The sequence below is a fragment of the Tinamus guttatus genome, unplaced genomic scaffold (genome assembly GCF_059628265.1).
Source record: "Tinamus guttatus ecotype Peru unplaced genomic scaffold, ASM5962826v1 Tinamus_guttatus_pri_ptg000223l, whole genome shotgun sequence".
In the NCBI taxonomy this organism is placed as follows: Eukaryota; Metazoa; Chordata; class Aves; order Tinamiformes; family Tinamidae; genus Tinamus; species Tinamus guttatus.
The window spans coordinates 57,660-84,080 of record NW_028288757.1 but is presented as its reverse complement, the minus strand read 5'-3'; the positions used below and the strand labels follow the sequence as shown (position 1 = coordinate 84,080).

The window sequence follows — 26,421 nt, the reverse complement described above, 5'->3', positions numbered from 1 at the left end:
TCTGTTTTGAGTCCTCAAGACAACAACAACAAAAGGGTGGGTTTTTTTTTGGTCAGCTTTCTCTGCCTTTTTAGCAGTTTCTTCTGTGAATCCCCGAGTGTGCTCACTACTTTAATGGCCTCAGTAGTTGTCTCCTTCCCAAAGGAAAGTAAAGCCCTACTTGTTTACCAACTGCTTAGTTGCATTAGCAGATATTTGAGGACTTTACTTGGCTTGGTTAGATGCCTCTCTAAGTGGTTACTGAATCCTGCCACATTTCAGATGACTAAAATCTGGTAATTATGCAGAAGAAGCAGTTAAGTCATTGCAAAGAATGGCTAATCTGACAAAGTGGGCTGTGATAACAAGATCAGTGACTTTGCACTACCGGAAGCTTCAGAGAAAGGACTTCCAGTTACAAAGGATTTTCTCTCAATTTGTTTTCCTACATTACAAAGGAGGTAACCAAAGTTCCTTCAAAAATTATGGCTGCTCACCTGGACTGCAGAAGGAAAAGAGTGCTTTAATAACAAAGATTTCTGACACAAAGAAAATGAAATACACGTGTTTAAAGCAATCCCACGGTAGAAATCTTACGCTAGCCATAAAGCTGATGTTGTGGATTTTTTTTTTTTGAATTCATATAATGTTTTTTTTCAAAGCCACAGGGCAGGAAAAGCGGTGTTTTTTAAAAATTTTTCTAGCAGATCACTGGTTTTCTCTGACTCTCTAGTGCGCTGTTTAGGGTGAGGATGCTTGTTTCTCTGCTGGGTCATTCTTACATCAGGCACCTGAACTCACAATGAAAAGACAAGGCAGTTAAGTGGTGAATTTTGGCAGCAAGCAGCCCAACTGATCAGCTTCCACTGGATACAGGAAAGAATGGAAGATAAAGATTCTGCAGGAAATGCCCAGAAACAGCAGAGTCTACCATTAAAGATAAGCTTAAAAAAATGTTTAATAAGCATCATCTTAGACAATTTATACCTGTCTCAACTCAGGAAAAGGAAGAGCTGATTCTGCTCTCGTTTTAGCACCTGCAGTCAGATCTGCATTATTTAGCGAGTAGGAGAAGGGGAGAAACGAGCACTAGGCACCATCACAGAACACCCCACGGAGGGACCGTTCTTGGGGAATACACTTCTCCAAGGAAGCTCAGCCAGCCTCCCTTCTCTCCTGCCTTCTCTCCTCCCTTACATGCCCGGTAACGGTCTTCAGGCCAAACCACAGGTCACTTCTGGCACTTGGGTCTCAACGCTGTGCACGAAGCAGCAGCCTGCGGCCCGCGGAAGCAGCGCGGGCAGAAGGCACAAGCAAAGGAGGAGCCCTGCAGGGAGCACCCGGCACGGGCCTCGACAGCAGGCAGCTCTCCAGGGCCTCCCAGCAAGGCTCCAAGAAAGCTTGCATTCTACCCAGTCTATTAAGCACTAGTGGAAATAATCACTTCTGAATGACAATTAGCAACTGCGTTAACACCACCTGCTCAAGACCCCAACTAGGGTGAGTATCCAGCACTGTAAAACTGCCATGGTTGGTTTCTGAACTGACATGGGGATTTGCTCCTATCTGGCATTTACAGGCTGTCACCTGTAAAAGTGTAATGCTAAATCAAGGCAGGCTGAGGAGCCCATTACGACAGCCCAGGTACCTCCCAGCAGCACAGAAAGAGGCAGAGAAAGCCCAAGCGCCGGCACCACCAACACAGCTTGTTTCCAAACTCCAACTTCTGCTTCCCGTTATTTTGGAACCGGGGTTGTTCAAGATCACAAGGTTTCGCTTCCACAAAACAAGTGATGAAATCAGTGCAACTTTGTGAACACAGATGTACACTACAACAACAGACCTTCCCAAAGTAATTCAGCCTTTTTCACAGGTCAGGCAGTGAGACAGACAGGACAAGAGTAAGCCTGCTTTTACAAATTGGTATGGTTACCCCAAACTGCCAGAAAACATAAGATGGATTAGTTGGGTCATGGAAATATCGTTAGGAGTATTTGTTGTCGATGGCAATGCCCTCTGGAAGGGCACATGCTACCTTTCTCCTCTCCTTTTCAAAACAGCATTCTGCTGTAAAGGAAAATCCTGGGTATTTTCTGTTAAAGGAATAATGTAACTTAAAAAGCTCTAGCTAGAAAACGTAATAGAAGATAAAGCTTATTCAAGTTGTCTTCCAGGTCGCTCCATTTCAGGCAGCTGCTAAGGCTGCTCTTTCAATAACCTCCTGGCTTTGTTTGGAGCAGTCATAACTCACCACCTCTCAATCACAAACCGTTATCATCTCTGTGCGTCTATAAAGAATTTTCTTACTACTGTCAAATGCAAAAGCAGCAAGGCAGTTCTCCACGGCTTTGTAGTTCACCTCCATCTATGCCAAAATGATAGGGCTCAGAACCAGCTCTGAGCTGTCTGGACAAAGTACCACAGCAGAAGCTCAGTTTACCTCTCAACAGCATCCCCAAGTCTGGCTGCATCACCTGGCAAACGTTCATCTGTGAACCATTCATAAACTTTTCTCTGACAAGTAAAAGATGATCTAGGCTGGCTAATAGGAAAATGAAGGGTAGTACTCATATGTGCTACCATCAGCTATGACTTCAACATCACAACAGCATGGCTAAATCAGCACTGGGAAACTAAACGTTCGCTTCCCTGAGCATCCTGCCTGGACATCAAAACCGGAGGCTGAAGGAGAGGATCTAGCCCAGCATTTCTGTTCACTACACAGGCACTGAGGGCCACAAAGCTCCTTTTGCTTTTTTTTTCCAGCCTCCAGCTGAATTACATTTTCTGAACAGTCACTGAAGGAGCACAGGAGACTCTGGGGTCATTCAAAATAATAAAGAAGCCAGCAAATGTACTTTTCATTTCCACCTGGACATATCTGCTGCAGGGCTGTTAGCAGAGAGATGCAGACAGGTGCAGCAGCCACCACAGGAGTAGAAAGAACCAACAAAAACCCTCTGAGATTTCATGAAAGCAGTCACAGTTATAACATTAAAAAAAAAAAGAGTTAGATGACCAGGTCCAGGTCTCTTATCTTACTTGTATTTCATTCAGAGGACTCAAAACCTCATACCTGCAAAGGAAAGTGAACTTGGCCATCAATGACAGCGCAAAAGGCACTTTGAATGCCAAAAGAACTGAGCTGTTATAACATTTTACATAGGCCTTTCTAGCTTTTAACACAGGTGGTCTTCCCAACACGTATCAGACATATTCCACTGAAACAACAGCTCTGCATAGAACCAAACATTCGCAGAGACACAGAGAGCTGGAACGGACCTGTCAAGCTGCCCTTTCTGCTAAACAAGCCCTGGGTCCATCCCCAGCACGCATGTGCACCGCTGCACCTTAAAAACTGCCTGCAGCTTGAGCTACCTGCCGCAGAGCAGAAGCAGGTAAAGACACCACAATCACAACAGCTCTGAGAGCCACCAGAACAGAAGACGAGAACGCGGTGAAACGCACGGTACTGATGGCACAAGGTAACAGCGACTCAGAGCGCATTCACTTGCAGGTGGCTGCGGTGTCCCATGCGGGATGGAGCTGGCCCAGACACCTTGCAGAAGCATCTTGTGTTCAGGAGGGATGTGATAGGGAAGTCTAGCCAATACCCACTGCAAAGCACAAGCTCCTGCCTCCTGGCTCACAATCCCTCCCCGTCTGTGCTCACTCAGTGCTGGCTTCCAAAAAAGGACTAAGCTGACGAAGGAGGAAAGTGGGGGAATCAAATTTATGAAAGTATTAAATATACAAATCTTTCTGGATAAGGTGAACGTGGGAAAAATTCTTCAGAAGGGGTGTCATATTCAGCAAGTCCTGCCAGATCATTACTCTTGCAAGGCAAGGGAGAGAAATACCAACTCTGCCTTCCCCTGTAATGACTTGCCTCCTTTATCACAGATCTCTGAAGCACCAAGTAATTTAGTTGTTGCTATGGGAACCACTAGTTTTTATTGAACATCCCTAAAAGGGTCAAGAGATACCACCAAACTGATCCTTTGTAAATCATTTCCTCACTAAACATCTGCTTCGTTTTAGTTGCCCTGCCACTTCTCTGTTTTGTTACTAGAGTGTTTGGACCAGCTCCAGAAAAAGTGTTGTATGGGGGGGACAACAGGTAACTCCACAAACAGCTACTCTGGTGCTCCGCACTGTAAAATGCTTCCTCCCAAGGTGCCCTGAGGCGGCTCTCCTGGCGTTCTGAGGCGGCTCTCCTGGCGTTCTGAGGCGGCTCTCCCGGCGTTCAAGCCGAACACCGATCGGCTACAGTCCACACATTCCTACACACATCAGCGCTGACCTGAGCAGCTCCAACCAACACCCAGAGTCAGTCATTACTGCGATCCCCACAAGTTTCACATTACTGGTTACAAATAACCCACGCGACTGATCCCCTTGTCACACTGCTTACAAGTAAAGGGAGCTGGTCACATTTGGACCCTGATGCAGGCAATTACCAGGTAACAATACAGTTCCCCTGTATGCCACGAAAGGAGGCTCCCACTGCACACCTCCAGAGCCTAAGGACTATGAAATTCCGAAGAGGACAGCCCAACAGCTCCTTCCCCATGCCAAAGTCATGACTAGAGAGCAAATCCCACGTTACTGAAGCATTCTCTCCTAGCGGCTACAGTAATTGTCCCTACAAAACCAGCACCACTTAGTTTTCAACGCTGAAGATTCCACTTGACAGTCACTAATTAAATGCTACGTGGTGAAGGGGTGAAGGCCAACTATGCAAACTGCCCTCACTTCAAATAGCTGAAGAGAAGGGTTGCAGATCTTTCAGACTTAGTAGAAATCAGAAAAGCCCTCAAGAGCAAGGCACATATAATCTGCAGATACCTGGTCAGCAGAGCTCCTGAAGATAAATCATTTATTAGACACTTTTTGCAAGTCTTTAACTCCTATTCCATTGACCTCTACTTCGACGTTTCCAGAGGAGATTTCCTGAAATATAGTATGTTGTGATCTCATTGTAGCATTCTTCCTGGACAACTGCAGCCATGGTGAAAACTAAAATTTAGCTCCAGGGAAGGAACAAGTTAATAATAAATACAGGTTGCTGGGGAAATCTCCAGACTACGGGGATGGCCTCTTCACTTAACGTGAACCATAAAATTTTGAATAACCTTGGGGCAAAAGGCTTAAGACAGTTGACAACATGAAAATTCCTTGTAAACAATATCAAGAAAAAGCCAGTAGAACAAAGAGCGGGAAGCAGAATCACGACACCGTCTGCTGCTTGTCAGCAGCCCGCGGCTCCATCAGTGCGCTGGGATGTGAACAGGCAGCTTGGTAAATAATTGAAGACAAAATAATGAAACCTCAGACCATCAAAGACACAATATAGTTTTGCAGGTTTCATCGTGAAGCCTTTAAATTCCCAAATAAGACACACTGAATAATTTATCCCTGCAATCAACTCTGGGTCAGCAGCTGTTCACTCAAAGCTAGTGATAATCCAGCACTCTTCAAGAAACTTGAGGGGGTCTGAACTGCTTAATGTGTGGAGTCCGAAGCAAGCAGGAGATGAAAACTCATCCACTACCTTTGCAAAGACCAAGCTCAGAGCTGGGTGCTCGGACCCATGGACGCGGCCCCGCTGGTCCTGCGCCTGCAGCAACGTCACAGCACAACAGGCCATAGGCAGCGCCGGGGATCCCCCTCCGCAGCGCGGGGCAGGAGGCCGCCCCAGGCCAGAGCCTGGCACCCACCAGCCTGGCACCCAGCGTGCGCTCACCCGGCTCCAACCCAACAGACTCACACTAATTCCCAGCACCCCACAAGCTGCACTGGTCACAGCACAGGACGGAGAAACGTCCAGCAAGAGCCTGCCCAGCCCTCGTGCTCTACAGCAAGGTCTTGTTTGGAGTTAAACAACTACGGAGTCCGTGATTCACTCCGTGGAGCCAACTCCTGTGGCTCTACAAGCAGCACGCTCAAGCCCCAGCAGGGCCAGGAGCTTGAGAGCCGTCCTGCTCCTCAGAGCAGGCACAGGGCCGAACGGCCACACTCCTCCCCAAGGGCAATACCCGCGGGTCTGCAGAATTGGTAACTCTTGGTTGCCAGAGGGCTGAGAGGCAACGGGAACACCTAGTCCATAGCACTGGACTCGGTAAACCTGGCTGGTCCGTGTCCTCCTCAGCAGCTGTTTAGAGACCAGCTCCCGGCACCCAACCCAACGCCCCGTCCGCGGGAGCAGGCAGGAGCTGCGGGGAACCCGGGCCCCGGCAGCAGGTGAGGAGCCCGGGGCCAAGCAAACATGCCAAGCAAAACCATATGGCCCAGCCATGCTAGGTAATTCTGATAAAAGTTAATGTCTTTCTGAAAATTGGCCAAAGAATCAATCTTTTTGTTTTTATTTCTATTATATGCCAAAATACAAAACAAAAAATGAAAATCTAATGTTTTTATGGTTCAAAACTGATATTAAGAAAGGAGAGAAATTTTCTTTTTTTTCAGGAATCATAATTTTAAAGTTTTAGCTCAGACTTGGAAAAATATGAGTTTTAAAACATTAAAATTCTCCAAGAAACACAACCATTATTCTCCTTCCAGATGAACTGCTTGTATTTGTTTGCATTCCTAAAATACAACTTGCTTGCCTGAGATACTTCTTTCATTAAAGGAAAAGAAGATAGCTGGACTGTGCTGCACCAAGCTCTGCCATGGCAGATGCTGCTCTGTTTGGCACATCGGAGGCTGAGCAGCGTGGTGAGCTGTCATACGAACACAGAAGTAAGGCAAAAGGGTAACGTTTGGAGGCAGGCTGCCCTAACACCAGGAACTGAGGTGAAGCCTCACTATGCTTCCTCCAAATCATGCGAACACTCGCAGGCAGCAGCCCTCCAGGCATGGACTGGGCTCTCTTTCCCTGCCTAAATAAGAAGGTGGGGAGGCAGCACTTCTGCTCCTCCAGGCACATAGCCCCACTGCAGCTCCCTGGGGGGATTGAGAACCAGCCTCCCTCGCCCGAGGCAAGGCCCGGCGACACGGCTCCTGCCGGGGCATCCTCGGCACGGCCACACGCATCCGCGCGGGAGAGGAGAGGCCTGTGCGTCACACTGAGAGGTGACGTGTCCCTTCAGGCTGCCTCCTCCTGCAGCCGGTGAGGCTGCTGAAAGGCCCCATGGGCGCAGGCAGGGCCAGCACCCTCCAACGCTCATCACGGAGGATGCCACTCCGGGAGACCAAGGACTGCCAGCCAGGCCTCAGCAGCGTCTGCTACAGATCACTGCGAGAAGGAAGAAAAAGCAGCAGCAGCAGCAGCACCTCTCCCCTTTTCTCCAAACACCCTTGCCAAGGCCTTCCCCTGCACACAGTCCACAGGCACAAAGGGACAGACGGGCAGTGCTACCTGCTTTTTTCTTCACCTTCCAAGGCAGATGCCAAGCCTCGACCTCAGCCACTGGACTGGCACACATCAGGGTTGCCTCAGAGAAGCCCTCTTCTTCTCACTGGAAATCCCATCTGAGTACATCCTTAGTGTATTTTGTTGCCTTTTTTGTTTTGTTTTAATACTTCAGTGTCTGTAAACAGACATGGCAGATCATCAGCACTATTCCATGCTCACTCTCAGCAACATAGGCAGAAATGAAAGCTGTGCTCTGAAGGATGAGCACAAAATGTTTCAGAAGTCATGGAAAAAAATACCCTTCCCTTCAAAGGTACAAGAGGGGAAGAGGTCTTTGCCATTTTATCTGTGTTTTCTTATCCTAATTTGGCGTTTCCATTTCCTTCCTCGCTGGCAGCCTGGCACAGACCACGAAGGCACTGCCGTACTGCAGATGAAGTTGTCCAGGGCTGTGGGAGCCGTTTCAGGAAGCAGGAAATGCGCAGGCACATACTGGCAAACTGCTTTAAGTAAAAATGAATGTGCAATTGTTACTGGAAAATACAAGAGCCATCTTATCCTTGGCACAAGTGTTTCTACAAGCCATGACGTATTTGCAACTTTGTTTGAGAGAGAGCTCTTGCCAAAACCTCCTCCGTTCAGCACGCACAGTATGTTTGGTTGCCCTATAAAGAACTAAAACAATAAAAATGTCCCACGTTTGTCTGATTTGTGCCTACATACACAGTCCAGCACTGACAGACCCTATACTGCTTCATGGGCAGCTGTGGATCGGGGACTCTCAGGTTAAACTGTGTGTGAGCTAACGAGCACCCCACAACACGAGCGACCTCCAGCGCCGGCAGACCCGGGAAGCAGCGGCGCACACGAACGCTGCAGTTACCGACTGCTCAGTGAGCGAGCTGGGATGGAAAGCCCAGGGGTACCCAAAGATGGAGCAGGCACCAAGGTCGGGAATGGGCAGGAGGTGGCTCCCGCCGCGCACGCCAGGCCCGAGCGCAGACAAGAGACTTGTGCTGGCGCATCCCGGAGGGCTGGGACCGCGCGGGAGGAACAGCGCTCCCATCCTCAGCCCCATCCTCCCGCAGAGCCCTGGCTGGGCACAGAAGACACGTGGGTGCCTTCGCATGGGCAAAGCCCTCAACCCCTCTGGCCACCCCATGCCTCTTCTAGTGATTTAAATAAAAGACACTTGCCAAGATCATCGTCCTCACCTTTCATGCAGCTCGCTGCAGCAACCCTTGCCCTCTGTATCTTTCACCAGTGCCACTCTTGAACATAACTGGGTGCAAGTTGCTTATTCTCATCATTTTAAGGAGAGCCAGGAGAGGTTTTGGCCTAGAACCTAGGACACAGAATCTCAACTGCACTTTCCAGAGTTGAAAAACTGCAACAGCAATTTTTTGATGGACTCGTCTCCTATAACCAGAGCTCTCAGTCCTTGACATTACAGGCTTAAGGGTTTTTTTTTTTTTTTTTTTTTTTTAAGTAACATTCTAAATTCATCCTTCCCACTTTCTGGTTCATTATCTTAACTGATTATGCAGGATCCAATAGGCATAGAGGACTGATGGCCTGAATAAGATATCTGAAATTATGATTCTGTACTAAAAACAAAAGATCTCCAATTAAAGAAAATAATAAAAACAGACTATGGTTTGCTGTCTTCATTAAGCCATACACATAAGGAAATACAAAATGGTATTTAAGAAAAAGGAATTTTGTAGGAGTACATCATGTTCTAGCAATTGTCAAAACGGAGTTTAATATCCTCAAATCCTTATCCTTAAATAATTCATTTTAATATAAGATTTGAAATATTCATTAAGATCACTTTTAAATAAAATGTTCTTTAGAGCTAGCTCTTTTCAGAAATAGTCAAATGGATTTGAAACATCACGGAGCAGAAGGGAGAGAGCCTTGAGCAGCGCTCTGCACCTTCTGGGGTGAGTGGTTCTACAGGGGGCAAAGACAGGCACTGCCTTGGCAATGTCGTGTGGGCAACAAGATGCCAGGGCCAGGACTTCAGGCAAGCAAGAAAGCTTTAAACATGGGAAAAGCCACAATTTGCTTTCCAGTCATTAGCGCTGGATCTCACATGGACTAGTGGCTTCAAGTACCTCACAAGGTACCTCTCTCTACATTGCAGCTGAACAGATCTGTGAAGAAGAACATTTACCCAACTCCATAAAACAAGACAAGGGAACATCTAAGGGAACCTTTTAAGTGCTAAGGGAGAAGAGAGGAGTCTGCCCCCAGGGTTCACGTCAGGAGGTGGGAGAGTTCTGCAGAACTATATACTTCACTTAACCAGAGATTAAATATGCAAAAGCTAAACTCTTTTAACTGAAAAATAAAGCAATTAGGAAATGTGTTGGGGGGATGGGAGAACATGCTGCTTCCACTACAGCATTGCAGAGGTTATTTTGTACTTACTACTTTTACTGGACTCAGCTGTAAGTAATTAAATTTAGTCATAGAAGTCTGATCTATAAATGGAAGCTACAAAAGCAATTACTCCAGCTTCCATTAAACCAGGAAGTAATGGCAGCCCTGCCTGATGTAAATTTAAAGGAACGTTGTTTATACTGCATGAGAAATCATGGTAACTCAATCCCCTTGCAGAGATTTGCTTTCAAAATGACAATTTTCAGTGAATGGAGTCACAGGTTATAAATTTCAGCTGTGTTCTTCCAGTTTAACAGCCTCATGGGCAAAAGAGACAACCATATCATAATTGAAAGAGACTCTTCTGGCTGTTGTTACGTTGTTAGAAATCAGATGAAGGAAAGCTAAATTAAACTTTAAAGAGATTGGGCATTATGGCTTTTCTAGAATACATTTTCATTTGAATGCTTTTGCTCCTGCAGGAACCTAAGCCATGCAAGAGCAGATGAACAAGAGCTGGACTCTCAACCCAGATGCTGAGCGCACGAGCATTCACGCAAGCACCACGGTCCAGTTATCAGCGATCTGGAGAAGGGCAGGGGCAGAAGGCCTCAAGGAAACCGAACTCCCAGCCAGGGTACCCGCAACATAGTGTCCTGCTCCTACTTGATGATGTGAGGAAGAAAACAGAAGTAAAAACAGGTACCTGACCGACATACCTACCCCAAGACTGAGCGTGCTGCAAACGCACAACTGTGTCACAGCCAGAGCAGGCAGCACGGCCAGTTACGATTACCTGACATTTTCCATTACATAATCTCCATTTTCTGTTACTTATAAAAATTTGCCAAACTATTACTGTTCAAATTTCCCATGCTGGTTATTCGCATGAGATTAACTACCTTGGAAAAAGTGCCAAAAGGTACGGCCATTTCTTATAGCATGATCGTAGCAATTTTTTTCCCTTTTAATTACAAAATAATCCAGCTATTAGTTTTCCCTTTGGCCCCTTGACCATTTGGAAGCAGAATCCGCGCCTTGGCTGGGGACTCCTCCTGCGCGGGGCCGCCAGGCCCTCCACGGGTGCGCTCCAGCCCGTCGCAACATCTTCCCCCACCAAGGCGCCTTCTGCACAGGCATCGCGAGACTGGGCACAGCAAAATAACCAGGAAAATCCATATTTTACTACTACATAGCATTCCTTTGGCATGAGAAATGAACAGAACTTCTTTGTCACCTTGGTGTTCTGAGACAGGAGCTCTGCAGAGGGGAAGCCACAGGCTGCAGTGACCACCACGTGCGTCCCCGCTCCGAGCGCCCCAGGAAGGAACACGGCAGCAGCTCCCCGCGCCCAGCAAGGACCTGGCCCCTGCCTGTGCACATTCATCCACCCAGAGCTGCCTGCGTGAGGGCTTCTTCATACTGCAAATTGTGGGTCAGCAAAAGCCTGTTCTTTCCAGCCTGTAAATTGGAAAAAAAGCTGAACAGCCACAGCTGCACAGCACCCTGACCAAATAACAAGTCAGTACTTGTGCCAGGCTCCTTTCCAGCGGGAGCACAGGAAGCGAGCCGGAGCCGGCACAACCCGTGCCAGCGTCCCCGTGCCACGGGAGCCTCCGCGTCCCCACAGCACTAACAGCCAACCCTGGGCAATACAGGCTGCCCATGCGCTTCCCTTCTCCCTCCATTTCCCACATACTACAACTGCGGAGCAACAGGAACAGTTCAGAGAATTTTGAACCGATATATCAGATATTCACACTTTTGCAAGCTTTTCTGGTGCAGAATATGCAGAAGACATGGGATCTGGAAGGAGCAAACAGAGACCCCGTCAGACAGAGACTAACAGAGCCTTTATAAATATCTCATAGACCATTCACTATCAGATGTGAGAATTTTACACGTAACACTCAAGAAGCACAATTTTTTGATGCAAGAAACCTTCCAGAGTCATTTCCCAATGGAAATTAATGGCCATTCTGTGTGCGTTTATGCTACTACATAAAGTTGCAAACACACGGCCAACCTCTCAAGTGTTGACCACATGACAGTTTTCACTCACAAGAGCCTGCGATCAGAATGCAAAACTGCAGAGTGTATCAGTAGACCTGGAAATCATCTAACTGATCCTTCCCAGACACCTAGTTTGAAGCCTCAGCCCCGTAAGTCTGATGAGGACAGCATTATTTTGCGACGAGTCTTTGTATTTTCATTCTGACAAGCCCGTTTGAAGTGTCCTCCTGCAAAACAAATAAAAAAAAAAAAAAAAAAAAATCTCCACTGTATCCCCAAAAAGCTACTCTCTGGAAAAACCTGTTCACACAAGAATATCTTCTTGCTAGACTAACCCTCACTGCTGTCCAAAATTAGTATTTTGTTAGCATCACCAAAAACACATTCAGTTACCAGGCAGATTTCTCAACACAACAGTCCTTGGAGAGCCTGCAGAAGTGGCACCCCAAACCCAAGCATGCTGACACGTAGTTTCATGACTGCCTACTTCATAAATGAGTGGAGATTTGGTAGACTAATCCAGCAGAAGAGCAGCCCGCAGCCACGTGTCCTCAACGAGAACTTCTGCTCTGCACACAGCAATACACCCAGAGCAGGTATTTTAATGGGATACACAGTATTCTAACCCTGCAACTAAGAACCTCTTGGCACCACCTCGTCCTACATAGGCATGCACTGGTTAAGCAGAACCTAGGGCAGCTCTGGATGTTTCTTCCTTCAGTATCACAGACTCATTTGAAAAAGGAGCAGTAATTCAGTAGGGTCTGAAAGCTGAAATTTTAATCACTTCCCCTTTGCCCTTTCACACTATTGTTCCCAAAGGAAATACTGCTTCAAAAATATCACAATTCTGGGCACCTGAATCAATAACCCTCTGCTATAAGATACAATACAGCAAGGAAATGTGCTTTCTCCTTGCTTTTGAATACACATATCCCTAATTTACACAGAAAAACTCAAAAACGATATAAATGACACCTGCTGTCATAACCACACTGATGTTCTGTCATGCCCCTTCTCTGCACAGGTCCAAAAAAAAAAAATCCAGAGATGCAAGAAATACAGGCATTAAAAACAGAGAGGCCAATTCTTTGCTTTATTATAGACCCGTGATGCAGTTTCTCCTCTTAAAGATAGGAAAGCTGCCAGGGCAGTTACTCAGGTTACTGCTCTTTTCACTTTAAGTCTGTGGCTGTGAATGAGCCAGTTAAGGTTTTTTTGGTGTAAATCTGAAGAATGCTAGAGGAGCACCTGACTGCATTAACTGCCTGAATCAGGACCATTCAGTCTGTGAAAAATAGACTAATTAAAGCAAAGCTTTAAAGCTACTAGCTAAATAAAAATATCCCTGAAAAACTCTGTGGCTGGTCCAACCTCCTCCCTTCACTTAGCTATTGTGTCCCTGACACTGGGCCTTCCTTTAGCACATGTCCCACTGGGCCTGCCCAGCCAGCCTGCGGACACGACTGCGGACACGCAATTCCCTGCGCAAACCACGAAGGATTTGGCCTCGAACGAAGCCTGCGCACCCAGGCGAGGCCAAACGCAGACCTCCTCCTCACAGCGAGCACGAGGCCTCGGCACCTGGAGCCTTCCCTCTGCCAGCAGGGAGGGAGGCCTCTGCTTTCAGGACCTGAAGCGTGTTGGGCCAGGATCCTGTAAGAGTCACCACTGGAGCCCAGGTGATACTGGCGGCACCAGAACATGCTGGTTTGGTGCCACGAGCTCCTCCAGCAGCGCTAAGCCTGGGCCCTACCTATCCCATTGCAGGAGCCCTGCATGAAGGCCGGCTGCTGCTTCGTGGTTCAGCTGAGCGACTATTGCCAGCAACCATGAGAGGAGGAAGCTTCTGGGAAGCGACCAACATCCATCTGGACATTACAAAACCTGCCAAGTATCAGCAAGTCCAAAGCTGCACCAGTTTCTGTAGCTGGGGACTTTTAATCTCTCTGTAAAGTGACCGCTGGAGCTAAGATGCCTGTCTCCACTACTGCCTGTTCCCTCAATAGCTACTCAGCATCTCAGACCTGAATGAGACCTCATTTTCCCCTTCAAAAATAGTCTGGGGAAGTGGCACTTCACATGGTGCCTAAATCTTTTTGCCTCTTTAAAGGCAGGTCACTGGCTCAGACAGCATCGCTTTCATTTGCTAATAAGACTTCATCAAGCAGGATATTCTCCTGGCCCCACTGAAACACAAAATACTAAGAAATCTTAGGAAAACAAAAGCTAAAGCAGTGACCAGGTGACACAGCAGTCAGGCTGCTGCCACTAATTTTCCACTACATTACTTGTTATTGAACATGGCAGTCTATTTTAAAGTTGGAGCATTGCTAACGCTTTTTCATGTCAGCTTCTTTTATTGTCACACTCTGTATCATTGCCATCCTTCAGCCCAGCATCCCCCCAAGGACCACAGTGCCCTTGCTTCAGATCTCTTAGAAGAGCTTTTGAAGCAGCATTAAGCCGAGACTTCACCCACCCTCGGAGATAACTAAGTCATTCAAAGCCAACACTCCCCCAAACGCTGCCTGCATTTTATGCCTCGCAGATTAACCAAAGGGGCTGGCTGGCTCCAGGGTCTCAGAGGCCATTAGGGATGAATAGTCCACCTGCTGCCAGCATCGGCAAGGGGCTTCGCGCTGTCTCTGGCTACCAAGGGACGTTCCCTCCCAGCACATAATCACTGCAGCAGCGCTCAGCACGTGTCTCTGGAGACAACCTGCTCATCACTGCATGAGACATGCAGCAGGCACCAGTGGGAGATATTAGCATGGGACAAACCTCATTTCCATGAAAGCAAATACTATTTGATCCCATGGAGCTGCCTTCCTCACAGAGAGGGGTGAATTCTGCTCGGCGATGCTCAGCACTGTCCTCCAAGTGCTCAGGGTTGCATTAGAAGCATACACACTGGCTGCACAGATTTGCATAGAAATTTTCAGAGTGTCAGTGTTTTTGTGGTTTCTCCTCTCCTCTTCTGTTGTTTAAACAGAAAAAAATCACAATTCCACGTAAAATCAAAGCAAGTAACATCCTTGAATAAATACATCCCCATGTCTAGAAAAAGCAGCTGTCCCATCTGGCTCTGGGACTGTGACCAGCAGGACACAGTAACTCATCTCTTCCTTCAGCAACGCTGTTGGCACCCGATCTGCACTTCCACATGACTGTTCATTCGCATGTTTCACTGCACAGCTACTCTGCAAACTGAATTAAGGACATATCTATTTTTAAAAGTAGATTAGGTTCCTGATGGGATGCACAGAACTGTCTCATAAATAGTTGTGCTTCCAACCGGAAGCAGCAGACGGGATTTCTTTAAACCGGGATGGGCACATACAGTGCATTACTTAAAAACAGTCAGAACTACTGCACTCTTCTCCCACCCTGCACGTGCCTCCACTGCACACTCAGTTTAACTCCTAACCCTGTTTCCTGCTGTCTCTCCCAGAACTGACTCACCACGAGGTCAGACGAGCAGCAGTACCAACACCAAGCCCAGGGCCACGGGAACCCCAGGCTAGTTTGGTTTGAACTGTCATCAAACCAGATCTCTAAACTCATCTCCCTTTGGTGACAACAACCACCTCTGTGACACACCAGAGCGCTCAGGTGGACAAGGGTTGCAGCACAGCATGAACAGATCAGCAATTGCCAAAGACCTATTGCAGCTCCATGCATCACTAGTTCACATTTCAGAGGTCTCTTGAGCTTCATTCCTCAATCTGTTCCTAAAAAGACACTAGAAATTTTATGCAAAGAGCAGTTAGCTAGGGCACAGCTTGGAGATACTATCTGAAGTTACAGAGCATAAAGACAAGCCTTTGATGCCTTTTTAATCATCTCTCAACCAAAAAACATCAAAGAATAAAATAAAGACAGCTGGACTGGCTGATATGTCTAGCTATTAGCCTTTTACTTCATCCTCTGGGGTTGGCAGAGTATTCGTCTAGGGCTGGTTCCCCAAATCAATGACTACTCCTCCTTTTCTGACTTTTATACTCTTTGTTTCCTTCTAATGGCTAACTGACAGTTGTATTGCATAAACTGTAAAGGGATCTGGATTGTAGAAATAGTAGGTATATTACAGTTCTGATTGCATATGATTGTTTACACTAAGTATGCTAAGAAGTAATGTAGAAGATCTGCTTTAAATCAACAATGAGATAGAAAAATATAGAATTGGTGATGGTACCAACCCTGTTACTGAACTTTGGTACTGTACACAGCTGGGAAAGAAACCTTTCAAGTCTGCTCAAGAGACTCCAAATAGCTGCCACTTCAGGTAAAATAACAAATTATCGCTTGAGAACAAAAGATTCACTGCTAGAATTTAAGCCTGGAATTTCTGAAGCTTTTTTTTTTTTTTTTTTCATTTATCAATACCTTATTAAGATCAGCAGAAAGAATAAAACCAATCCATTCACAAAAATTCCAGAGACATTTCAAAGGCTGTTAATAAACTGACTCAATAGGGAAGGTATGAAATAACTGCCACGAGATGCGAGGGAATGGCAGAAGGCATATTTTTAGAGCACAGTAGTGGAAACATTATCTGAAGCATCAATAACTCCTGAAATTGCTAGCTTGGAAAGTCAAGTCCTAGATCCCAATTTAATATCTAGGCTCTAGTCCAAACCTCTGAATCAAAGTGACAGAAGTACTGACGCGGTGCAGTACTTATTTTTCAGAATCCCAGGTAACGGAAGGAGGACAAAAGAATCAGCGGAGCAACCTGCATCAGCCTGCTGGAAAGGCCAGGAAAGGTCTGCTCTTTGTGATGTCCCATCCATTGCAGAGTTCAGCGAGTTCTGCCTAATTTAGAAGCTAGACTATGCAAATGCAGTCACCAACGTCAAACAAAATACATAGATGCAACATGGAGGAAAGTTTGCACGCATCTTGGCTTTGTACATGTACCTCTACTTGGAACATTTTAATCACAGTCACCAGGAAACCAAAAGGCAGTAGCTTAAGTCAAGCGGATTTTAATACCCTAACTCATCTTATTGTTGGGCAATTTCCCTGCTCTTCAACAGCTGCTTCCCCCTTGCTAATGTAATCCCATTCCCCCACCATCCCACCCGGACGGCTCTCTCCCCCTCTTTCCCTGTTTATTCACATTCAGTAATCATGGACTTTCATGTTCCCCATTCACTGTCAGTTATCCAAATGATACAAATTTAGCCTCTTTGATCTTTCGTGGTACATCAGTCCCTCCAGGCCCTTAATCACTTTTCTCGCTCTCCTCTGAACTCCCTCCAGTAATGATGTGATTCTAATCCTCCAAAAGGAGAGGCTCTGGTGGCAGCTCTTCACACAGTTGCGAGCATCAAGTTCACAGAGATCTCACAAGCGCTGCGTGCATTACTGTCACCAGTCACCAAGCATTAGCCCAGGACACCAAAACAAAGATGGAATTGTCTCATGAACACTGGAGATGCCAGAGGCAGAACGGAAAACACAGTGGAAACAGAAGGAGGAGCTGATCTGCACCTTGTATAGCCAGCGGGACGCAGCGCGAGCGGGAGCCACGCTCGTCCGCGGGACGTTGTGAAGCCGGGGCGACAGTCCCACCGTTACACACAACGGCAGTTCATTTAGCAGCCTTGTGACAAATGCACCAGGTAAACAGTGAACAGAGCGAGTGCAGATTTCTGGTCCACCGTGCCTGTGAGTTAATCTACAACTATCAAATTTCATTTGGCAACGGCTGCATTTCAGTGGCCCTGCTTACGCTGATAAAATGCTGGGTTACCCACTAAAGGGGGGATACGATCAACATTCCCACTCGCTTTTGAGCACAAGCAGAGTCACAAAACCCAGCCAGCAGCAGGAGGCAGCTCACAGCCAGCAGGGCCATAGCTCAAGTCCAGTTTTTAAGAGCTTCCAAATTTACAGAGTTACTGTAAATGAATTGAAAACACTTTTCAAAAACATATGTATGTTTAGACTAGGGTGGCTGTAAACAAAGCGTACTTTAGCACATGCCAGCTGATGCAGCCATGATTCAAAAGGCAACTTGCTGCTTCCTTTGTAGAAAACAACTTCAGTCTCTTGATCCCAACAGGACACTAACACCAGGTACAAGTAGCAGGTGCAACAGAAAACAGAGAAGAAACTATGGATGTCTTATGGACAGCTTGGTAAATCAGTAAAATTTCAGTGGTAGAGTGAGTTAACAGAGTGAAATGCGTTAAGCAAGCAGAATCAGATGAAGTCACAGCTCCTCTTGCTTCCCTTCAGTAAGATGAATCTCACAAACAGAACAAAAAGCACAATAAAAGCCCTGGCAATGCTGGGGCTGTGGCAGGAAGGAAGACCTCGCACAGAAACCAGGGGGTATTTCAGGGAGGCCTCCAGCAGAGTCAGGCGACAGATCTCCCGAGCCCACTGCGCTCAGGGGCACTGTCCTCCCTGCTGGGGACCCCTGTCCCGTCATCCTGGTCACCAGTGAATAAACTCCACAGGACTAGACCAGTAGCGACCACTGCAGCTGAAAAGAATAACCCTATTTCTGGCTGAGGAAGGTACCTTTACTGAAATCCATAAGACTTTTGCCCACTGCATCAAGTTTCCCATTTTATGGGAAGGAATTGCATTGGGACACAGGAATTACCTGCAGCCCTTCCAATCAGCCCCCTCTCTCCCCCCTAGACCCAGTGCACTCGCATGCCTTTCCTCCAGAGGAGGATGCCTGCAGAGCTCCTTCCTTCTCATGAGCCATGAGAAAGTCAGGAGAGGCCTGATGCAAAAATGCGGCGGCAGGACCAGCTCCGAACGCCGCATCTCCAGGACTGTGAGCTGGCAAAGTGAGAGCTGGTGCCCGTGGGGCAAAGCCTCGCGTCCGCGGCTACCTGTGTGCAGTGGCACAGCGCACCAGGAGCAGGGCGGACACCAAATCCATTGGCGCAGGTCCCAAACGGAAAGAGCTGACCAAGGAGAGACGATGGGAATCACCGCAGCAGAAGCCGCCACCTCGGTGCCGCTTACCGGCCGCTGGCGATGACGTGTCTCCGTGCAGCACTGACTGCGATGAAACGGCTGCCTCAGAGACCGCGGGCCCGAGCGCGGCCGGGCAAGCCCTGCAGCAGCCTGGCACTCTCCGCTCCGTGTCTCTGCACGAGGGGCGGCACACACGGCAGCGAAAGCCCTCGCTGAACTCAGTACGAAACGAAGCAGTTCCTGAAGCCCAGGGCCTCCCTCGGCTCCTCGAGACGGGCGCAGCACAGAGCAAAGCCCAGAGCTCAGTCTAAGGTGAGAACTCCACCAGGTTTCGGGTGTTCAGGCCCAAGTCAACAGCTCCAGAACTGTTCAAGGCGCCAGGGAAGCCTGGCTGCACACAAAGGACTCACTGCTGTTCACGAGAGGGCTATTTCCATAGAGAGCACGTGTCAGGCAACTAGAAGTTGGGTTCCACTGGTACCTGCACTTTTCAGATGGATTCTGTTGGACATGGTTCTTCAAAGAGCAGCAAATCCAGAGCTGAGCAGGCGGCACATCCTTGTACAGCCTCTCAGACAGTCAAAGATCCACAGGTTTCAGACCCAAAGACCAGACAGGGCTGGGACAGAGTCTGCTCATCTTCTCCTTTGAGCCCCACAGACATTAAGACAACTGTCATTCTGACACCATAGCACAAGGTTTACTCCAGCTCCGAAGGGATGTGTTTGGGGGAAGACAGGGGGGTTCCAGGTTTTCTGGAATTAAAGAATACTTACTAAAGAAGATTTTGCACAGAAGTGGGCATGTAAACAACTAGCAGGACCATAAAGATTATTATAATCTTTTAAATATTGTCTCTGGAGATATATGCAAGATCTGGAGTTGCATATGTTGTAATAAAGCAGAGGTCTGGCAAGAGGGCATAAGTTAATGTCGATAATACATATAGCTATAATAGGGGAATCCTACTTCTAGCTGCACATTGGAACACAAATATGACTCAGCTGAGATGATTAGGGGGTTAAAGATAATTATGGTTAAAACTAGAAAATCTACCAGCCTATTTAAGAAGTAAATGTTGTATCTGGCAGGTCATCAGTCTCCCAGACCTCAAGGCTTTTGACACCGTCAGCAAAGAGGAGACTGACTCATGCAGGGAAGGCTGCGCTCGCTGCAGAGGGCCGTGCCGGGCACCCTGCGCGGACCTTGTCTGCGGCCAAACGGGGACTCGGGACCTGCCCGAGCCAACAGATGCTGCTGTAAATAACAGCGAGGAGAAATAACAGAAATCAGCATTGGGAATGGCAGAAAGAGCTTCATAATCATGAATTCAGCTCAAAAGAAAAACTTGAGTGAGAAAACTAAATTCACCCAGTCTGCCTGTTGTAGCCTCTGCACATGCTTGTTGCTCACCTGTCATATTTATCCATTCCCTGAGAACAGCTATTATTCCATTATTTGGAGAATAAATGGAAACAACTTTCATAACACCTTCAAAGTCATGCCTTTTTCCTGGGAACATAGACCAGCATCTTTTAGTTTAAATTTCCCTCAGGAAAATTCTCCTCAAATGTGTTATTTCACATCTGTCAATCTTCTATACAAAGCAACTCTGCAGGCAGCACCAATTGTTCAGGCTTGGCATTTATCACTTCCTACTTCACAGCCTCTCACAGAGCCTGTCAGGACTGCGGACGCCCCAGGACTACTGATACAGGCAGACTTACCAACTGAAATGAAAACCCAGTGCTGGAGAGGCCTGGGATCCAGCATTTTCAAATGCAGAACTAGGAAGATCAGGAACATTATCACCTTTGATAAGGCAAACAGATCAATGCACAACCCATACATGAGATTCCATAAAAATCCATGTCCCACAACATGGATAAGAATACTCAATTATGAGATCATAACGAAGGAATACGGTTAGACAACTAGAATCAAATGTTAATACAGCACCACGCGCCTATCACAATAAACAGTGGGTCATTGCAGCCCCTGGATTTCGAAGTGTGGCAAAGTCTAAATGTCTCGTATTTGACAATTTACTTTGAGTCTTATCACAGACCATTTTCCCAAGCACCAGAACTGGAACATGAAGAAACTGTGTGAAAACAAGCTGAAGGGCTGCCAATCTCAACACAGCAACACTGGCAGCTTAACCTGCATCCTCTTTTGAGTAGATCAGCCAAGCAACTTCTCAGCACCTTGCAGGGTGAGCTGTTGGCAAGACACAAGGGTTCCACTGCTTTTGTGTTTTGGAGTCTGGAAATACGGGCTGAGTTACTGCCACCTTATTTTCTGCAGTTAAGAAGCTCACTCTTAGACATTTGAATTAGCCAGTTACAATCACACTGCATAAAGGTCTTGTCTCTGGAGGAGTGGATGTATTTTCTGCTGCCAGGACTCTTACTTTGTAAACACTGGATCCCACAAAACCTCCTTCTTCTCCTAAGACTTCTCTTGTGTCTTGAAGAAAACTGATGAAAAACTAAAGCAATTTCCAGCGAAGCGACAGTTGCGAGCAGCACTGGGCTGCTCTTTACAGGAAGCAGGATTACCTGGCCTCCCTTCAGTACGTCAACATCACTCACTAGGTTCTGCTCTTAGAAAGCTGCTCGTTAGTCGGCGGGCTAACGAAGCTCACGGCTGTCCTCAGCGACGCTCTCCCCAGCAGCTGGCTCTCCGCAGGGTCAGCGTGACGCAGCTGCCATCGTTAACCGACTTCCCAGGGAGCTCCTCGCCTTGCTGAGACCAGACGACCGTCTGCTCCACAGCCGCGTGCTCCCGGGCGCCCGTCCCAGCATCGCTGCTCAGTCCGGCGCTGGAAGTTGCCGATACGAACCTCGCGCCTCCAGCGCACGGAGCCCAGGGGCTTCCGGGACAGCCAGGCCGGCCCTCGCACGGCACAGGCCGCAGGGCCGCGTATTCGCTGGACAGCCGCGCAGCACCGTGATGGAGGCGCCGGGGAAGGCACTGTTCATGCAAAGTCACTGGCTACAGAAGATCAATCCAGATCCCCGTGCAAGTATATGCTTATTTATGGTTAAAATCATCCTTTTTTCCCCCTATTTGAGATGCGACTCCAGCTTTCAGGCATGAGGCCTTGTTTTGCCTAATCTCTAATGCACGTTGGATGGCAAATGCATTTGTAACCCTGAACCTCTCCAGCATTTGGGCACAAGGTGGATCCTTTCACATCTGGAGCCCTTCTTGTGGTGTCAGTAGGAGCACTGAACACTGAGACCCGGAAAGCATAAACACAGCACTGCCTTCAGCCCAAAACAGCAGCTCTTTTCAAGGTCATTCCATGTAATCCTCTCAGCTCTGCAAGATTTCAGGTCAGGAACCAGTGCATCATGCTATGGTCTGACACTTAAAAACAACCAAAACATTGCAACATGGAGACAGCTGTTGCCAGTGATTAACAGCTCCAACACAAATCATGCCTTGTAATCTAAACTATCAATTCTTGTTTGTTTGATCTCCCAAGGTTAGAAAAAACATGTAGCTGAGAAGAAGGGAGCAAGTGTTCTCGTTCCTCCTGACGAGCTGCATTGCAAAGGGCATCTGAGGAGCCTGCAAAGCTCCGCGCGCTACCCACACTGCTAAGAAGCCAGCGACAGCCCCGAGCCAGGTAGACACCACCTCAGCACCCACCCTCAGCACGCGGCTGGTGTCTCCGCCACGGGATGAGTGCTGTGTTTTCTTCATGTATATAAAAAGAAACACCTGGCTGTTTTATTTGTGCCAACTCTTAGTGAAACGTGATACGCTGCCTTGAATTTTCTTAAATCATTTAGCACAGGAATAGCCTTGCGAGTTGGTATAGTTGGTGCAATTAAGTACAATCAATCACCGGCAGTGAGCACACACACTGCTCAAACTGCACATCAAAGCGCAAAGTTTAAGCTTCTAAGGCAACATTTCTGAATAATATTTGGCTTCTGGTTCAGTGTCTGTGGCAAGAAAAAAAAAAGAAAAGAAAATCAGAAAAGAAAACTAGAGGAGCTCTAGGCTGAAGTCACACGAAGACAAGGACACAGGCAGCCGCGGCTGCGGGGAAGCTTCCCCCAGAACACGGCCCAGGAGCACCCGGGGTCTCTGTCACGAGCACCCGCACACGGTGCAGGGCTGCTCCTCACCCCCTCGCCCTCCACAGAGCACAGCTCTGACTCGCCACGAGCGCTGCAGGCACCCGCATTCCAGAGCGACCAATGCCACACTTGGGGACGGGCAGCTCCACAGCAAAAAGGCTGCAGAAAACGGTGCCGGAGCCACAGGAGAGCCTCCTTGCCAAACATTCCAGGCTGCCTATTTGCTGCATAACCAAGGAAGAAAGTGTGTCACACGCGGGCAAAGCCGCGTCTTCAGCAACTTCTGCAACGCTTCCGAGGCCGCGGAGCAATTAGCTGCCAAGAAACTGCTGAGGCAGGCGGAATTAAGAAACTATAACAAATCGAGTATATAATCCTCCACCATTTTCATTTAAAATAGCTGAACTGCTTGTAACTCAAACTGTAACATGTCTACAGTTTCATTTTAGAAGATCTAGATGTCTTATCTGCAAAGCAGGACAACTAAAATAATCGAGCTTCAAATCCAAAATTGGAATGTACTAAAAAAGCCTGATAATCATGAAAGTCCCAGTTTTTCAGAGCTTCCTGACCAGGTTAGTAATGCCTGCTGCCCTGTGCTCCCCCCCAGAAAACACTGCAACATTTAGAACTACTGAAGGAATCATCAGGATAAACACAGAATTTCTTAATTTGTAAGAAAGGAATGGAAAATATATATATATATCTATAAAATATAAAAGCATGAAAATCATTTCAGCATAAAAACAAGGGTACAAGAGCAATATCCAATCAACCAAAGGAGCAACTGGTCTGAAATAGGGTCTATTTTCTCAGCATTGAATCAGATATGGAGCAGCACACACCAACCAAAACAGTCACTACATTTGAAATGAATTTACAATATAAAATTCAGTCCACCTCTCTCGGTCCCTGAGACTTAATTCTCTAAATCATGCTTGTCAGAACATATCTTCCCAAAGCCTGTTTCTTATCCCATTAACAGAATAAAGTAATCTCTTCTGAATCACTACACTGCATAAAAGCTCCATCCCCTTAAAACTCTCACAAGACTTTTGTTTTTTAAGCCAAGAAAAAATAAACATTTCTATGGATTTAAATAGAAGCCTATCAAAACAAAAAACTCCTTTCTTAATAGACATGAAAGGCAAGGTATGACAAGGTTCTAAGCTTAACCCACCAAGTGAGAAAGGGAATGTATCCTATCTGACATTCATGTCCTGATGCAGAAAAAATGGTAGACGAGACCCAGGTGCAACAGATCTCAGGACAAGAGCACTTCCTCCACCAGCTCAAGACAGGCTTAGACTGGGCTGTGGCTCAGAGTGCCACACTACGTCATACTACGTTTTATCAACAGAATTAGCACAGATTTCAAAATACCAGGTATGCAGCACCATCAAAGCTGAAGCACAACTAGGGCTTATGCCCATGCAGCAAATTTCTCTCTCTCATGGAACTTTATATTGTGATTTTATTTTGCAGGCAGATGCTCACTGTATTTGTCTAACCTCTGAAGTCTGCTGATTGACAGTGTTAATGTATTTTTCTAATGGATGAAAAGGGAAATGACAGCTTTTGGCTCATTATCAAGCACATTTGTTAAGTGCAAAATACTCTATAGCTTAATCTGCCTTTTCTACAACCTGAGAAATCTATCCTTTCTTGTGTTGCTAATAGCTTGTGGCAGACTGAAGAAAACAGATACAAGGTAGTAATATCTTCTGAGAACTTTACTTTATTTCCTGAAGGAAAGATGTTTTCTTCTGCTTTTCAGTCTGAGCTACAATGATCTGACCCCCCAAAAAACAGATGGAAGTAAAACATCATCTCCAAATGATTTCTCAGCTCTTTCCACTCCAAACTATGTCTCTCCCCAGACTTCTCAACAGTAGCAGCTCTGCTGACAAGAAGCCTGAGTCCAAGCACCAGAGGTGACTTACAGGGACGACTATCCATAACAGAACTGCCACGTGGTTCTGATATACAGATGGAAACTGCTCTTTGTTCAAATGAAAGGGCAACAAAAACAGCAGAGCAGCTTCCCTCTCTCCATGAAGTTTCAGCTGAAAGGAGAATGATCATCATTTCACCAATACATAATTCCATGTCGCATACTCTTCCACTGGTTATGTCCCACTAGCTCATTAACAGCACAACACTGCATGAGGCCAACAGAAACCAGGATCCAGCTGTGCCAGGCACTGAACATGCACAGAAAGCAGCAGACCTACATCACTCATGGCTTAAGGAGCAAAAATATGCAGGACACAGGAAGGAATGGAATATACGAGCAAAAAAACTGTGTGGTGGCCAAGAACTACATCCCAGTAAGGCTTTTCCAGTGGCAAGACATGAACTGCGATTAGCTACAAGCGCACCAGTTAAAAGGAAATATAGAGAGGAAAAGGCCATACAACCTCTTTGGACCAAGTCTGGCTGGCTCTCCTAGGCACTTCGACCAGCCAAAGCTCACAGGGATGACAAGGTCATCCCAGAGTTTGCTGCATTTCAGAGTCCTGTAACTGTAATGTCATTTAATAACAACATGCGTGGTGAAGGAATTCTCTGCTATGCCAACTCATGGCTCTACTGCCTCTTAGTACTTCACAGGCATAAGCAGAAACCAAAACTCACACCCAGGAGGGCACCAGGGACATGCTGAGGAAAGAGTAAATTTGAGGGGAAGGCCCTGTGCCATGGACCCCACATTCTGGCAGACCCAGTGGGTCTCACTACCAGCTCTGGGTCTGCATCTAGGTAAGGCCCAAGATCCAGAACACAGAAATTCAGGAAAAGGCTCTCCAAGCATAACAAGTCAGATTTCCACGGAAAATGGGATGGTGCCAACTCGAACAGTCTCGCTGAAGTCCCAATTAAGATGAATAACACAGCTGGATATTTTATGTATCAGCCTGAGTCCCCCCTCCCTACCACTTCAAGTAAAAACAGCAGAACGCTTTTATGGGTCTTAATTCGTGGCTGCTAATGTGCAATTCCATCTTAATGCGAGGCAGAACTGCTAGCCCCTTGCAGTCATCCCTATGGACAATCCCCAGCAGCAGTGTTTGCTGCAGGCAGGTACCAACAGCCGGTTTGCCAGGGACACGCAGACACCAGGAAGACTCTCAGCAGAGCTGCCTTGCCTTGCACTCCAAACCTCACACTTGTCAAGGCGTGAGCTGACTCATCATATGGCAGGAAATATTACAGCAAAAATAATTAAAAGGTAAAATGAGAAAAAAACAGCATTCAGAAAAAAAGGATAGCTTGGTTTACCATTATTTTATTGCTCTGATGGCAGTTTAGTACACAGTATATTTTGGCATGCTTCTTTGCAAATATACAGCCTCAGAACTAATCCGAGACGGAGGCAGATTTCTGCAATCAGCTGGCAAACATCTGCAGCAGCTTCCCCAGCCCCTGGAGCAGCAGACGGGCCGGGCCGCAGGAGCGGTGCCTGCAGCCCAGCACAGCCACCCGGCCCCGTGGGCTGCTCGGCCGCTTCTCCACGCGAGAGCCCCGCACCGAGCGCTCCGGCAGGAGGGCGGCAGCGCGGGAGCCAGCCCAAGCCGACACCGTCCGCGCTGGGCCAAGGGCAGCGGGTCTGCGCTCGGGGTCACCGCGCTGGCAGCC

At 47.2% G+C, this 26,421-nt stretch overlaps 1 protein-coding gene across 2 annotated transcripts in view; it reads right to left on the bottom strand.

Moving 5' to 3' along the window:
• Nucleotides 1-26,421, bottom strand: part of TTC28 (tetratricopeptide repeat domain 28) — a 139,404-nt gene that overhangs the window by 63,843 nt on the left and 49,140 nt on the right. The window lies entirely within an intron of this gene.